This window comes from Vigna umbellata, chromosome 1 (genome assembly GCF_029865625.1).
Source record: "Vigna umbellata cultivar VRB3 chromosome 1, Vumbellata_1.0, whole genome shotgun sequence".
NCBI classification, from domain to species: Eukaryota; Viridiplantae; Streptophyta; class Magnoliopsida; order Fabales; family Fabaceae; genus Vigna; species Vigna umbellata.
In genome coordinates this window covers 94428732-94442883 of record NC_142165.1, presented here as the reverse complement: position 1 = coordinate 94442883, position 14152 = coordinate 94428732, and positions in this window count along the sequence as shown.

Here is a 14152-nt window from a genome sequence, read left to right as displayed (position 1 = left end):
GTTGTCTCTTTTACCTTTCTTTTTTCACTCGTCTCTTTTACCTTTCTTTTATCATTGTATTTCACTCGTTTATATATGTTTTTTTTAATGATAGTTTTGTTATTTTATTTGTAGTCATAGTGACTCTTCAATAATGATCTCTTTATCTATTAGATGTCAACAATAAATTTCTTAACAACGATTTGTAAGAAGAAGTTTATATAAATCTCTTTATCTATTAGATGTCAACAATATATTTCTCAACAATGATAACTACGATTTGTAAGAAGAAGCTTATATGAGACTCAGGAAGAGTCTTTTGGAAACTTAGGACTTTTGGAGACTTAGGAAGAGTCTTTAATAATTTGTAACACAATATAAAATACGAAATACTAATTCAAAAGACTTTTCATGAGCAACAAATTTGAGAGCTTGTTCCATGTAAATATTTTTTTGCAAATTATTAACAATTTGGTATCATCGAGTATAGAAGGAAGAGTTTTTTGGAGACTCAGGAAGAGTTTTTTAATAGTTTGTAAGACGATATAAAATATAAAATACTAACCCAAAAAACTCTTCATAAGCAACAAATTTGAGAGCTTGTTTCATGCAAATCTTTTTTTGTAAATTATTAACAATTTAGTATCATCGAGTATAGAATCAGATATTTTCACTAAGTTTTTATGGATTATACTAGTAACAAGTTTAATACATGTTAGATATACTATCTTTATTTTATATTTAACTTTTATCTTTAGTTTGTTTGTTATTATTTAAAATATTGTTAACTTTTTTATTTTTATTTTATTTATAGTTGAAAATATTTTAAATTTGATTTCAATAAAGGTGTTTTATTTTATATTAATCTTTTATCTTTAGTTAGTTTGTTATTATTTTTTATTTATATTTTGAGTTTAATTTATATTTTTTATCTTAAACTCTAAATACCGTGTTAAATATATTAAAACTATGTATGAGATTGATCTTTTTTGTTCAATATATACAGAGTCTTCTATTTATAATAGAAGAAATATGAGTTATACTTAAAATAAAAAATATTAACAAATTAAAAATAAAAAATAAATATAAAATAAAGATAATATATCTAACACTCTTAATATTAAAATAATATAGTCTCATCGTTTAAACACGTTATCAACTTTTAAGACTTTATTTTTTACATTCTTACAATATATATATATATATATATATATATATATATATATATGAAGTATTTCTGCTTTCATTTCACCTATTGAAATACGTTTATATCGATTAAATGTTGTTTAGAATCATGGTTAAACTATTAGAATCCATTTCATATTTCAATTACAGGCTTTGGCTATTAATTCTGTTAGGTGTTTTCCTTCTTCTCTAGTTTTCGTGTAATTCTGATTCTACACTTCAGTTTCATTTTCGTTTTGCTTGTTAAGTCATCCTTCTTAAACTCTTGCTTTTGTTAACTCAATTCATTGTTCAAACAAGTATAAACAATATACAAACAGAGATAACAAAAAAGAGGAAATCAGAATACTATTTGTTTTATTACGTCGACCACAACAACATAATGCATAATGAACATAACACTATACATAATACAAGGAAAAAACTACAATCAACCATAACCGTTAAACAGTTATACATAAACAATAAGAAAACTGCAAATAAAGAGTAAACTACAACATTTCTTCACCTTGACACTTCAACGCAGTCTGTACAACTACTACCATGAAATTAAATATGACTAAAACCTACAAGGCTTAAGTATTTTTCAAAACATTATATTCTGTTTTTTGGTGGACAAAGCTTAAACAGATTGGAGATTTGTCTTCCAACTCAAAAAAAAAAAAAAACTGCAAATGAAGAGTCAACTGTAACAAAATTCGATGTCAATTTACTAATTCTTCAGCCTTGAATAGTGTTACTTTTACTTTGTTTCTGAAATTTACTGTTCTAGTTTCTTCGATTTGAGTTGCTGGCACAATGTTGTTTCTGGTTTCTGCATTTATGTTTGTTGGATTTCTTCTAATTTTTTCTTTTATAATTCAGTTCACGTGTTCATTTCATTTCTAATTGCAATATCCATATCAGTTTATGCTTACACTTCCAGTTTACAGTTAGTTCAATTTTGCTATTTTTATTCACTGCATTGCTTTAGTTTCTGTTTTAGCTTTCTATTTTCAATATGCATTTCTGCTTTAAATTCTGAATTCAGTTTACTGTTTTTAGTTTCTGTTACAACTTAATTATATTGTAATTTTATGAACAAATGTACACTCAGCTTTATTCAACTATATATATATATATATATTAATTAGAATAACATATTAAAAGATATCACTCTTTAATTCTTTTAGGAGTTTCTACCTAAAACTAATTTGAACGAAAACTAAAAACTGATGTGTCTTATAAGACACTCTTTCAACAAGTTTATATTTTCTCTGAAAATTATATATTATTCAGCTTAATTTATATTTTAAATATAAATTCATAAATGAGAAAGTTAATGAAATATTTATTTGGATTCTTCATTAAAAACTATTTTTTTAAAATTAAAAAAAAATATGACTTTATTCCAAAGGGATTGAAACCTAATCTTCATGTTTTAAGAAGAACTATTACTACTACACCAGAGTATTGGTCTAAGAAAAGTTATATTCACTCACCTGTTTATTTTTTTGTTAAATACATTATGGGTGACATTTATTAGTTATAGAAAAGAGTAGAGACTTTGAGATAGAAACTCTTAAACTAAATCTGAATTCCAATGAATGGAATTGAGAAAAAGAAGTTTTCAGTTGATGGAACAAGAAATTGTAAGGGAGGTGTGGTAGCTTGGAGTGGTGGCAATGATGTTCTGAACTCTCTGGAACTCAGAGAGTGTGCAGGGTATGGTAATTACACCTGGATAATCGAACCCGTAAACTTTCTCTGCATCTTCCAATAGTTTTCCAAGAAGGGGGTGATTGAAATGAGTAACTGGCACCAAAACACGTTGTTTCTCATCTTCCGATTCGCCTACACACACTGTCAAATGTCCCTTTGGTAGATCTGTTGATCGACCATACTTTGATAAACAGAGTTTATTAGTTCCTTGTCTAAAACACCACACCAATTTTAAGACTACACAAGTGGAATTCTTCTGTGACTTTCTGACCATTCTCAGAGCCAATGGGAGAAGCTGAAAGAGGAGAGTTTCAAATGAGGGATACTTTTTTATCCGTTGATTATGGTCCTTTTATAAAAATTGAAATAAAATAAATTGTTTTCCGTTGGTTGAACAACTGTGATTTTCTTGACATAGTAATTTTATTGTCATTAGTTGTATCAACGATGATATAAAGGAGAAAAGCATTTAAGGTCTGCAGATAGAGCTTTGAGAGTTGAGACAAAAAGTAAGTGTGTAAGGACTGCAGGACCCATATTACTTGAGTCACCTACAGGCCCAATAACCACTTCACATACAGGCCCCACTACAGGTCAGAACCAAGCAGTTACAACAGATGAGGACTGTGAGGAAAATACCAAAAGGATTCCACGCCAGCCAGGCTACCTCAAGGATTTTGTGATCACGTCTTCCCGTAAAAAGGGGAAAACCGTTAGGAAGAAATGAATGATAAAGTTCCTAATATTTCTTTTATTATTACAAATGATTAGTTACTGCAAGGTTGTTACCAAAGTGCATATATAGCACTGTATTGTAGGGAAAGGAGGCAAGAAAAGAAATAGAAAAGTGTTTCCCTCTGCATTCATTCTTTCTCTTTTTCTGATACTCTTCTATTCTGTCATCCTCTGTCACCTTCGGTTGCTTTCAATTGGTGCTTTCATTGATCCTGACTTATCGTCATGGCCGCATCTCCTCATGATGAGCTCACCAAACTTAACGTCAAACTGGAACAATTACTCCTTTCCCATGCCAATCTATCCAACACCCTCCATGACATAGCCAACCGCACAACAGTCCTCGAATCCCAGCCGCCCCCCAACCCTCCACACTTCCCATCCAGACCACTCAAATTTGACCTCCCCACCTTTAATGGCACTGATGCTCTTGGCTGGATCTTCAAAGTCAATCAATTCTTTGATTATCACCAGACCCCTACTGATCAACGCATCCAGATCTCTTCCTTCTATCTTGAAGGCCAAGCTCTTGCATGGTTCCAGTGGATGTTCAATAACGGGTTGTTGTCATCTTGGGACTCATACATCCGCGCATTGGAACTGCGATTCGCCCCTTCCAAATTTGATGACCCCATTGCTTCCCTCTGTAAGCTCACACAAACCACCACCTTTCAAGATTACCTTTCGGATTTTGAAACATTGGCCAACCGCATTTCCGATTACCCACAGAGTTTTTACCTTAGCTGTTTCTTATCGGGTTTAAAGCCCAATCTTCGTCGTGAGGTCACCGCCTTACAACCCCCAGATCTCCCTCACGCCATTGCCTTAGCCAAGCTCCACGAAGAAAAATTTCGCTCATCACCCTTACCCTTTAACCGCTTTGGCCGTCCACCGCCATTTTCCCCACCTCCACCAAACACACCCTCTCCTGCCAAAACACTTCCACCGCTACTTCCCACACCTACAACCAAGCTTCCCGTTAAAAAGCTAACAGAAGCCGAAATGCAATCTCGTAGAGAAAAGAATCTTTGTTTCAATTGCGATGAACGCTATACTAGGGGTCATCGTTGCAAACCACAATTTCTATTGCTTACTACCTTCGACGCAGAGGATGATGCGGAGGATGCGTCCACGGAGGACATTCCTAATTCAGAGGAGATCACTCAAGAGGCAGGTCTTATAAGCCTCCATGCATTCTCAGGTCAATGGTCCCCAAGAACATTTCGGGTTACAGGATCTATTCAGGGTTATGCAGTGCAAATTTTAATTGATAGTGGAGCAACACACAATTTTATTCAAAACAAGGTGGCCCAATTCCTTCATTTGCCAACTCAGCCAACACCAAGCCCATTAAGGGTGATGGTAGGTAATGGTGCCTTTTTACCTTGCTCTTCATTATGTCCTAATATCACTCTCACCTTGGACACTCATGATTTTTCCATCGACTTGTACCCATTGGACCTATCGGGCACTGATGTAGTCTTGGGTGTTCATTGGCTTTCAATGATCAGTCCCTTTGTTATGGATTACAATGGTCCATTTATGCGCTTTACTTGGCATGAGAAGCTTGTTGAGTTAAACGGGGATTCTGGCCCAAACCCTTTCCCTATATCGGCCCATCAGCTCCGTCGTCTTCACAACACCAACCGGGTTGAAGCGCTATTTCAGTTAACACTTGATCACAACCCTTTTCCCACTACCCCACTTACAGAGCTTACATCCCAATCTAAAATCATACCTTCCACCACCGAACCACTTCTTCAATCCCTTCTCTCCCAATACTCATCCATCTTCTCTACCCCCACAACCCTTCCCCCACCACGCACCACAGACCACGCAATCACCTTAGCCCCAAACACTCCTCCCATAACCGTACGACCCTACAGATACCCACATTTCCAAAAACAAGAAATAGAAAATCAAGTACAGAAAATGCTTAACTCGGGATTCATTAAGCCAAGCAATAGTCCCTACTCTTCTCCTGTGCTTCTCGTAAAAAAGAAAGACGGAACGTGGCGATTCTGCGTTGACTATAGGGCTCTAAACGCTGCCACCATCAAGGATAAGTTCCCAATCCCTACCGTTGATGAGCTTCTGGATGAACTTGGTCATGCCTCGTGGTTCTCCAAACTTGACCTTTTTTCAGGATTTCACCAAATCCTCATGGTCTCAGCTGATACAGAGAAAACCGCATTCAGGACTCACAATGGCCATTTCGAATTTCGGGTCATGCCATTCGGACTGTGCAATGCCCCTTCTACCTTCCAAGCTACCATGAATGATCTGTTTAGACCCCATTTACGACGTTTCATCATTGTTTTTTTTGATGACATCTTGGTCTATAGCTCCACACTGACAGATCATGTACATCACTTGGAAACCACTTTCAAACTGCTTCTCTCCAATTGTTTTCGTTTGAAAGGTAGCAAATGCACCATCGGCACTTCGTCTATTCAGTACCTCGGTCATGTGGTCTCCGACAGAGGCGTTCAACCAGACCCTGCTAAATTGGCTGCAGTCAGTAATTGGCCCACCCCCAATACAGTCAAGTCCCTTAGAGGTTTTTTGGGATTAACAGGGTTCTACCGGAAATTTGTTGCAGGTTACGCCTCCATTGCTCAACCTCTCACCGATCTCCTCAAGAAGGACAACTTTATGTGGAACGATAATGCCCAAGCTGCATTCACCACCCTCAAAAATAGGTTACTGGCTTCACCTGTCCTAGCTCTTCCTAAGTTTGACTCAATGTTCACTGTTCAAACAGATGCTTCGGGAATTGGAATGGGAGCAGTTCTTTCGCAAAACGGTCACCCAATTGCCTATTTCAGCAAGCAATTTTGTCCAAAGCTACGCAACTCTTCCACTTACATTAGGGAATTGTGTGCCATTACTTCCGCTGTTCAAAAGTGGCGTCAATACCTCTTAGGACGCCGTTTTGTGATTCAAACTGATCAAAGGTCGATCAAGGAACTTTTATCTCAAACGGTTCTCACACCTGAACAACAGAATTACCTTTTTAAGTTGTTGGGTTTCGACTTTGAGATCCAGTATCGACCAGGCAAGACCAACACTGCAGCCGATGCTCTATCACGCATGGAGGACCCAGCTCAACCTCTTCCCACGTCCCTTCTTGTATTGACAATTCCCCAATTGGATTTTCTGCAGGACCTCAAGTCCTCCTTACAACATGACCCTGCCTTTGTTACTCTCAAAGACAAGATCGTTACTGCTCCACATGACTATCCTCATTATTCGATCCAGGAAGGCCTCATTATCTTCAAGGATAAGATTTGGCTGCCATCCACATGTTCCTATATACCATTGCTCCTCCATGAATTTCATTGCACTCCTGTAGCAGGCCACACAGGCATCTCCCGTACATTGAGCAAGATTTTGTCCTCTTTTTATTGGCACGACATTCGCAAAGATGTCAAGCAATTTGTCGAGCAATGCACAGTTTGTCAACAGACGAAGTTGCCTACTCAACGCCCTGCCGGCTTGCTCCAACCGATTCCTCCTCCATCACACTGTTGGGAGGATTTGTCACTTGATTTTATCATTGGCCTTCCTCCTTATAAGAATTTCACTACTATTCTCGTGGTTGTGGATCGATTTTCAAAAGGGGCACACTTCGGTATGCTTCCCAAGTCCTTCACTGCTACAAATGTGGCCCAATTGTTTGTTGACATTGTCTGTAAACATCATGGGTTACCTCGCAGCCTTATCTCCGACCGTGACCCGATATTCTTGAGTCAATTTTGGAGAGATCTTTTCAGACTCAGTGGCACCAAGCTTCGAATGTCCACAGCATACCATCCCCAATCAGATGGGCAGACAGAGGTGGCCAACAAGGTACTACAACAGTATCTTCGATCATTTGTGCATCACAAGCCCTCCCTTTGGGGTAAATTTCTCTCTTGGGCTGAATGGAATTTCAATACATCCGTCAATGCTTCCACCGGTTTCACTCCTTTTGAAGTGATGTTCGGTCGAAAACCTCCTCTAATTCCTCCCCTGCTTTCCGAAGACACAACCAATGCAGCTGCTCAATCTGAACTCTCCATTCGTACTGCAATACTTCAGAAACTAGCAGCTAATCTCAAAAAAGCCCAGTCGTCTATGAAGCATTGGGCAGATAAACATCGCAGGGATTTACACTTTGCAGTAGGTGATTGGGTGTATATCCGCCTACGGCCACGTCGACAATCAACTGTTACCGGTGCAACCACTACAAAGCTTATGAAACGTTTTTTTGGTCCCTTCCAAATTACCAAGAAGATTGGTGAAGTTGCATATGAGGTAAACCTGCCACCTTCTGCCAAAATTCACAATGTATTCCATATAAGTCTCCTCCGCCCTCACAAGGGGCCACTACCGTCATCTCCTCTATCCCTCCCACCTAACATTGAGGATCACCAACCAATTCTAGAACCAGTTGCAATTGTGGATTGGAAGAGCAATACTGATTTCCCCACATCCGATATTCAGGTACTGATCCAATGGAAGGGCTTGCCATTGGAAGAAGCAAGTTGGGAATCTTGGTCTCAGTTCCAACAACAATTTCACCTTGAGGACAAGGTGCTTCTTGATCAAGGAGGGGATGTAAGGACTGCAGGACCCATATTACTTGAGTCACCTACAGGCCCAATAACCACTTCACATACAGGCCCCACTACAGGTCAGAACCAAGCAGTTACAACAGATGAGGACTGTGAGGAAAATACCAAAAGGATTCCACGCCAGCCAGGCTACCTCAAGGATTTTGTGATCACGTCTTCCCGTAAAAAGGGGAAAACCGTTAGGAAGAAATGAATGATAAAGTTCCTAATATTTCTTTTATTATTACAAATGATTAGTTACTGCAAGGTTGTTACCAAAGTGCATATATAGCACTGTATTGTAGGGAAAGGAGGCAAGAAAAGAAATAGAAAAGTGTTTCCCTCTGCATTCATTCTTTCTCTTTTTCTGATACTCTTCTATTCTGTCATCCTCTGTCACCTTCGGTTGCTTTCAAAGTGGCTAAGCTGCGAAAGGTCCAAACATATCCTTATGATGATGTCTTTTATAAGATGATGCAAGATTATTTGGCTTGTTAATGTTGAAAAGAATTCTTGATTTTCCTCAACTGGTTTACTCCTCTTTCGACATTATCTTTACAAGTTTTTACCTTGGGAAGATACAAAGGAATCAAGATATACCTAGTTGTGTGTGAGATTGTATGATATGATAACAAAATAATAAAAAATCAACCTATAGTGCAGTTTATTGAGAATTGACGATAAACACAAGTGAAGTTTGATAAACTTTTGGAAAAAAGAATAGTTGGATTTTGGATTCATTTGCTCAGAAAAAGAATCAATCTGTTTTTGGATTTTGGATATTTGTGTTACATATATACATGTATAAACTCAAAGAAAAAACAAGATAGGAAAACAGATTAAAAGCATTCCATTTTTTTAAGTTTATATATATATATATATCTATATATCTTTTTTTTTTCTTTGATATCAAATTTTAAGAGAGAAATCATAATTACATAAATATTAAATATAAGAACACATGTAGTATATAGTCTATAAAACAAAATACTTTGTGTCTCATATGATATGTTTAAAAACTACCATCTTACAAACAAAACATATTCATGTTTGCATAATGTTGTTTAACAACACTGAATAAAAATCAATATAAGTTTTTTAGACTTTACTTGAACATAAAACAATCATAAAAAAGAAAATAAAAACTAAAATTTCGTAACTATAGTATCTTTTACTTTTGGAAATGTTGAAAGGAAAAGTATCAACAATTTGAGTGAACTTGGTTGATATCGAACAAGTGTAATCGAAAAATGTTAGATCAAAATTCAATAAACCGTCTTGTTTGGCTCTAAATTGTTCTTAAACAACAAAGTATGGCTAAACAAAGGCAAGTGTCTTTTTAAGCCTAACATATGTAAGAAGTGTGTTTAAATAGACATAAATATTTTACTTATATACTTTGTCTTATAAACTTTTACTTAGAAACAAAAAGTATACTTTCGATAAGATTATAACATTTCATGTTACATATACAAGACTTATAAAATATTTATTCTTTATGAACATGAAATGTTTGTCTTTTCGTTTTTCTAAAAAGGATCTTATAATGTTGAAGAGTTTATCCACAAACAAAAAAAATAATAATCAAAAGGGAGAAATGTTGTACTAGAAATCAACTAGTTGTGCCATGCTCTATGTTTTTGTTGAAGAGAAAAAAAGCTACCTATTTAGACCTAATAAGTCATGTTATATCTAACAAAAGTTGTGTAAAGATGTCACATGCATTTAATGTTGCAAGGACAACATTTATTATGTCTATGTGTTTAAACATGGTTAAACAATATTCAACAAAAATAAAAACTTGTTAACATCGTAATGACTTTAAGTGGATTAACAACTATTCCTTTTTTTCTGAACTTTATATAAATAAGTTTCTTTTTAAGAAAAATAAATTGTGCTCGTTACAATTTAAGGGACTGTTTATAACCTCGTATTCATATTAAGGACATCATCTTATTTCAATTAGCAACTGTCATTATACCTTTTTATTTAACTAAGTAATTTAGATAAAAATGCCTACATCTTCCAAAAATATTTAAATTTAATTAAAAGTAATTATATTCTAAACAATACTCAAGTTTAATCAAAAGTGATTACGTAAAAAAATGTATATTTAAATATAATCAGAGTCAAAAGAATATAAAGAATGACCGAATCCAAATAGTATTAAAGTAAAGAAGATTTAAAATGTATTCTACTTCCTTGACTTCGTCGGTCGTTCTTCACCTAATCACTGCACTTCATCTTTCTCCCTCCGAAAACCAAAATTGCATGAATTCCTGTAATGGCTAATCTTTAGTATCGAATTTGAGAGTGTATTTTGGATTGCTCAATTCAGTATACATATATAATTTTTAAATTGGTCAACTTGAAATATATTCCGGAATCTATAAATGCATTTCGAATTAATCAATCCAAAACAAACTAGTAATGCTGTCGTTGCCGACCGCAAAAGCTTGTGGAATCGCGTCTTTGTTTGAAAACAGTGAGGGAGACCGCAATAAAGAGTTGCTTGAAGTGGCCGTAGATGGGATGAACGATGGGGTGACGAGGTAAGGGGATAGGATTAAAGGGTATTTTTGAGATTAATGGTTCAGTGGGGATGCAGGAAAAAAATGGAGGTGCAAGAAGAAATGGCCCAAACAATAAGATCCAATTATAAGTTGTCTGCTATAAGCACCTAAAACTTTTATCCATCTTTCATTTTTTAAATATATATAAAATATTAAATTGATGAACATAATTTTTCCTTGGTTTACTACATTCAAACATTTCAAGATTTTTATATAAAAAATTGAATTTATACTTCTACATAAATTTATTTAAATTACACTCAGGCAAACGTATTTCCATGTTACCAATTTATTTTTAATCATCATATTTCTTTATTCTAAATTAAAAACAATTCGAAATATCTATTATTAATATTGTTAATAAAATATTTCGTTTTTATGAAACCTTCAAATTCTTCTTCAAACAAACTCCTCTAATTTCTACTTTGTTTTATTTTTCACTCATTTTCACTTTAGCAATTTATACTCTCCGCGGAAAACAACAAAAAAAATATTAATAATATTGTAAATAAATATTTTATTTTAGTCGCTTGGCTACCTTAAACTATTAACTAGTACTTTTTTTTTTCTCTCCAAAAAGTAAAAGGCATTGATATCTGTAATTATTAGCCATCACGCACTTGCCAACAAACGATCCATGATGTTATGCATGTGTTTCCGTGCCAGAACAGTTACTGACGAAACAGTAGAATATATCTGAAAAATATTTATAACTTTTATTTAAAAAAAAATTAACTTTAGTAAATTTAAAAGGTTAAGTATTTCTTAAAATGAAACATACACACTTTAATTAAATGTATACGAGTGAACTAGGTCTAGTTAAATTCTTCAAATTAATTATATAAACTTGTTATCACACTTTAAATTTATAAGATTGGAGGTTAAACATCAATTAAATATATATAGGTGCATAAAATTTTTAATATACAAATAATTTTATAAAATTGAAATAAGTCTAAAGTATATCTTCTAGTATGATATGAGATAATCTCAAACTCATTATAACAAAATTTGTTTTCTTTTTAAAATTTATTATGTTATATGTTATTTATTTATTAAAGTTTAATTCTACAATCATAATATAAAATTAGACTTAGTTTAAGTTTGGATTCGACGATAAATTTAAAAGAATGAAGATGAATAGATTTTAGAAAAAAAAAAGAAATTGAAAATATGATCAAAATATATTTGGGATATATAAACGATTTTCAATTTGATACACTTTAGTCCTTAAAAATATTAAATATAATCATTTAAATTCAACTGCACTAATTTTCTTTTTTATTAAATGATGCATAAGTTGTTTATATCATTTTGACAAGTTTCAACTTAAACGTCAATCTATAATATCATTTAACAATTTCGAAAAGATTAACATCGTTATTTTAGAATAATTATATCAAGTTAGGACATTGACGAATTAGAATTCTGCGTTCAAATATAGGAAAGAGAAACATATTTAACCTTAAAAAATATTATAAATAAATTTCAATTAAATAATAAATTATAACTTTATTTTCATCATTTTATAATTTTAATTTTGTTTTTATGACTATTTTAAATTTTAAGATTATTATTTATTGTTTATACTATTTTATTGTTTATGTTTAAAATTTGTCAAATCCTAAAAATGACAGGTAGAAAGAAGGGACAGATGTAAGAACTGAGAAATTATCAAGGTTTGAACTGTGCAGGTGTGTGAGAATAATGAGACCGAATATTTTTGTAATAAAATAATATTACTATATAATGAAAGATGTAAATTCTCATTCCATTTTCTGATACCACTCTTTCTCTTAGAAATTTCCTCTCTCTTCTTTTCTCCTCCATTTCTCTACCATTCTCTTCATTCTCTCTCTACAAATTCTCACCTTATTCTTCACCTGATCAACAATCAGGCCGTGCCTAAGCTTTTCTGGTGACAAAAGCCTCTCTTTTCACCCATCAAGTTACTGTTTTGGAATTGGTAAGTTAAATTCCTTTGTCCTTTGAAGTTCTACATTCCCTGTTACATGCAAGCACTATAACTTGCATGTGTCAATCAACTACTCTTCTGGGTCTAATTCTTAGTTATGGGTTGGGTGAATGTTGTTTCTCAACCATCCAAAGATTTGTAGGCGGTGATTGTGCGTGTGGGATAGCCATTTCAGTGAGAGGTCTTCCATTGGTCCGGTTAAGAGGTAAGGGAAGTTAGATAATTTAATTACTTGGTTTTGATGTATGAATATGTTGTTTGATAATTATGCATGTGTATGAAATTGATTTGGATAAAGCTGTATGAATGTAAAATTTGATGAATTGGGCGCTCGGTGTTGTTGGTGTGGAATATTGATGCTGGGTTTATGATGATTGTGTATCCGTATGATTATGGTACCGTGACCAAGTGAAATTGGTAAGGTTTAGTGTCGATCTTAATTATGTAGCTATTTTGCAGAATTATGTAGTTTGCTGAAGGTCTTTAATTGACAGTTCGACTTTTCTCTGGTGCTCGGTCTTAACTGAGTTATGCTATTGTGGATTCTCAGTTAATGACCGTTCGGTTTAGTGTTAATTTTCAATTTAATGTAGCATTCAGTCTAGACATAACTTTTGTCTGCAAACAGCGTTTAGTCTGTCATAGGCTATAACTATTATTGACAGCTCGGTCTTGAACTGTCTTGGTCGTGCTCGGCCAGATGCCAGCACTCGGTCTCAGTAGTGCTCGGTGATGCATTAAGCACTCGGTGTCGTCATATTACCAAATTATGTAATTGAAATTTAAACTAAGAGGGTTCGAACTAAGCTCGTAGTATTTGGTTTAAACTCTTAGATTTTGGTTATAAGCTTTAGTATTTGGTTATGTCTAATTATAGATGTTCGATAATATTCAGTCAAATCTTTGGATTTTGTCTAGTAAATATCTCGTTCGGTCATGTTCACCATAGGGAAACAATATCCCGTTCGGTCATGTTCTCCATAAGGAAACCATATCCTGTACGGTCATGTTCGCAGATAGGAGGTGTTCTACCGTCAGGTTTTGTTCGTAATAAGTGTTGATATTTCTGAGTCAGTTGTGGTCAATGGTGATGTTTGTGTTACTGTTCGGTTTGAAGTTATTTAAAGGTGTTATAGATGAGAAAATATGTTGTTAATGAGGTATGGTATTTAAAATATGATATGAATGGAATAATATTGATATGAAGAAGTATGATGACATTACAATATGATGTGATTGTATTATATGGATATGAACGAGTGTTCCAAGGAGGAATATCTCAGAAATGGTTATGGAATTGTAAAGTATGAATATGGTCAGACTAAGTTGTCGTTCATCCTGACATTCTAATGGTCACTGAGTCTCTCAAGTAGAGAATAATGGCGCATGTGGTGAGAATAGTAGGA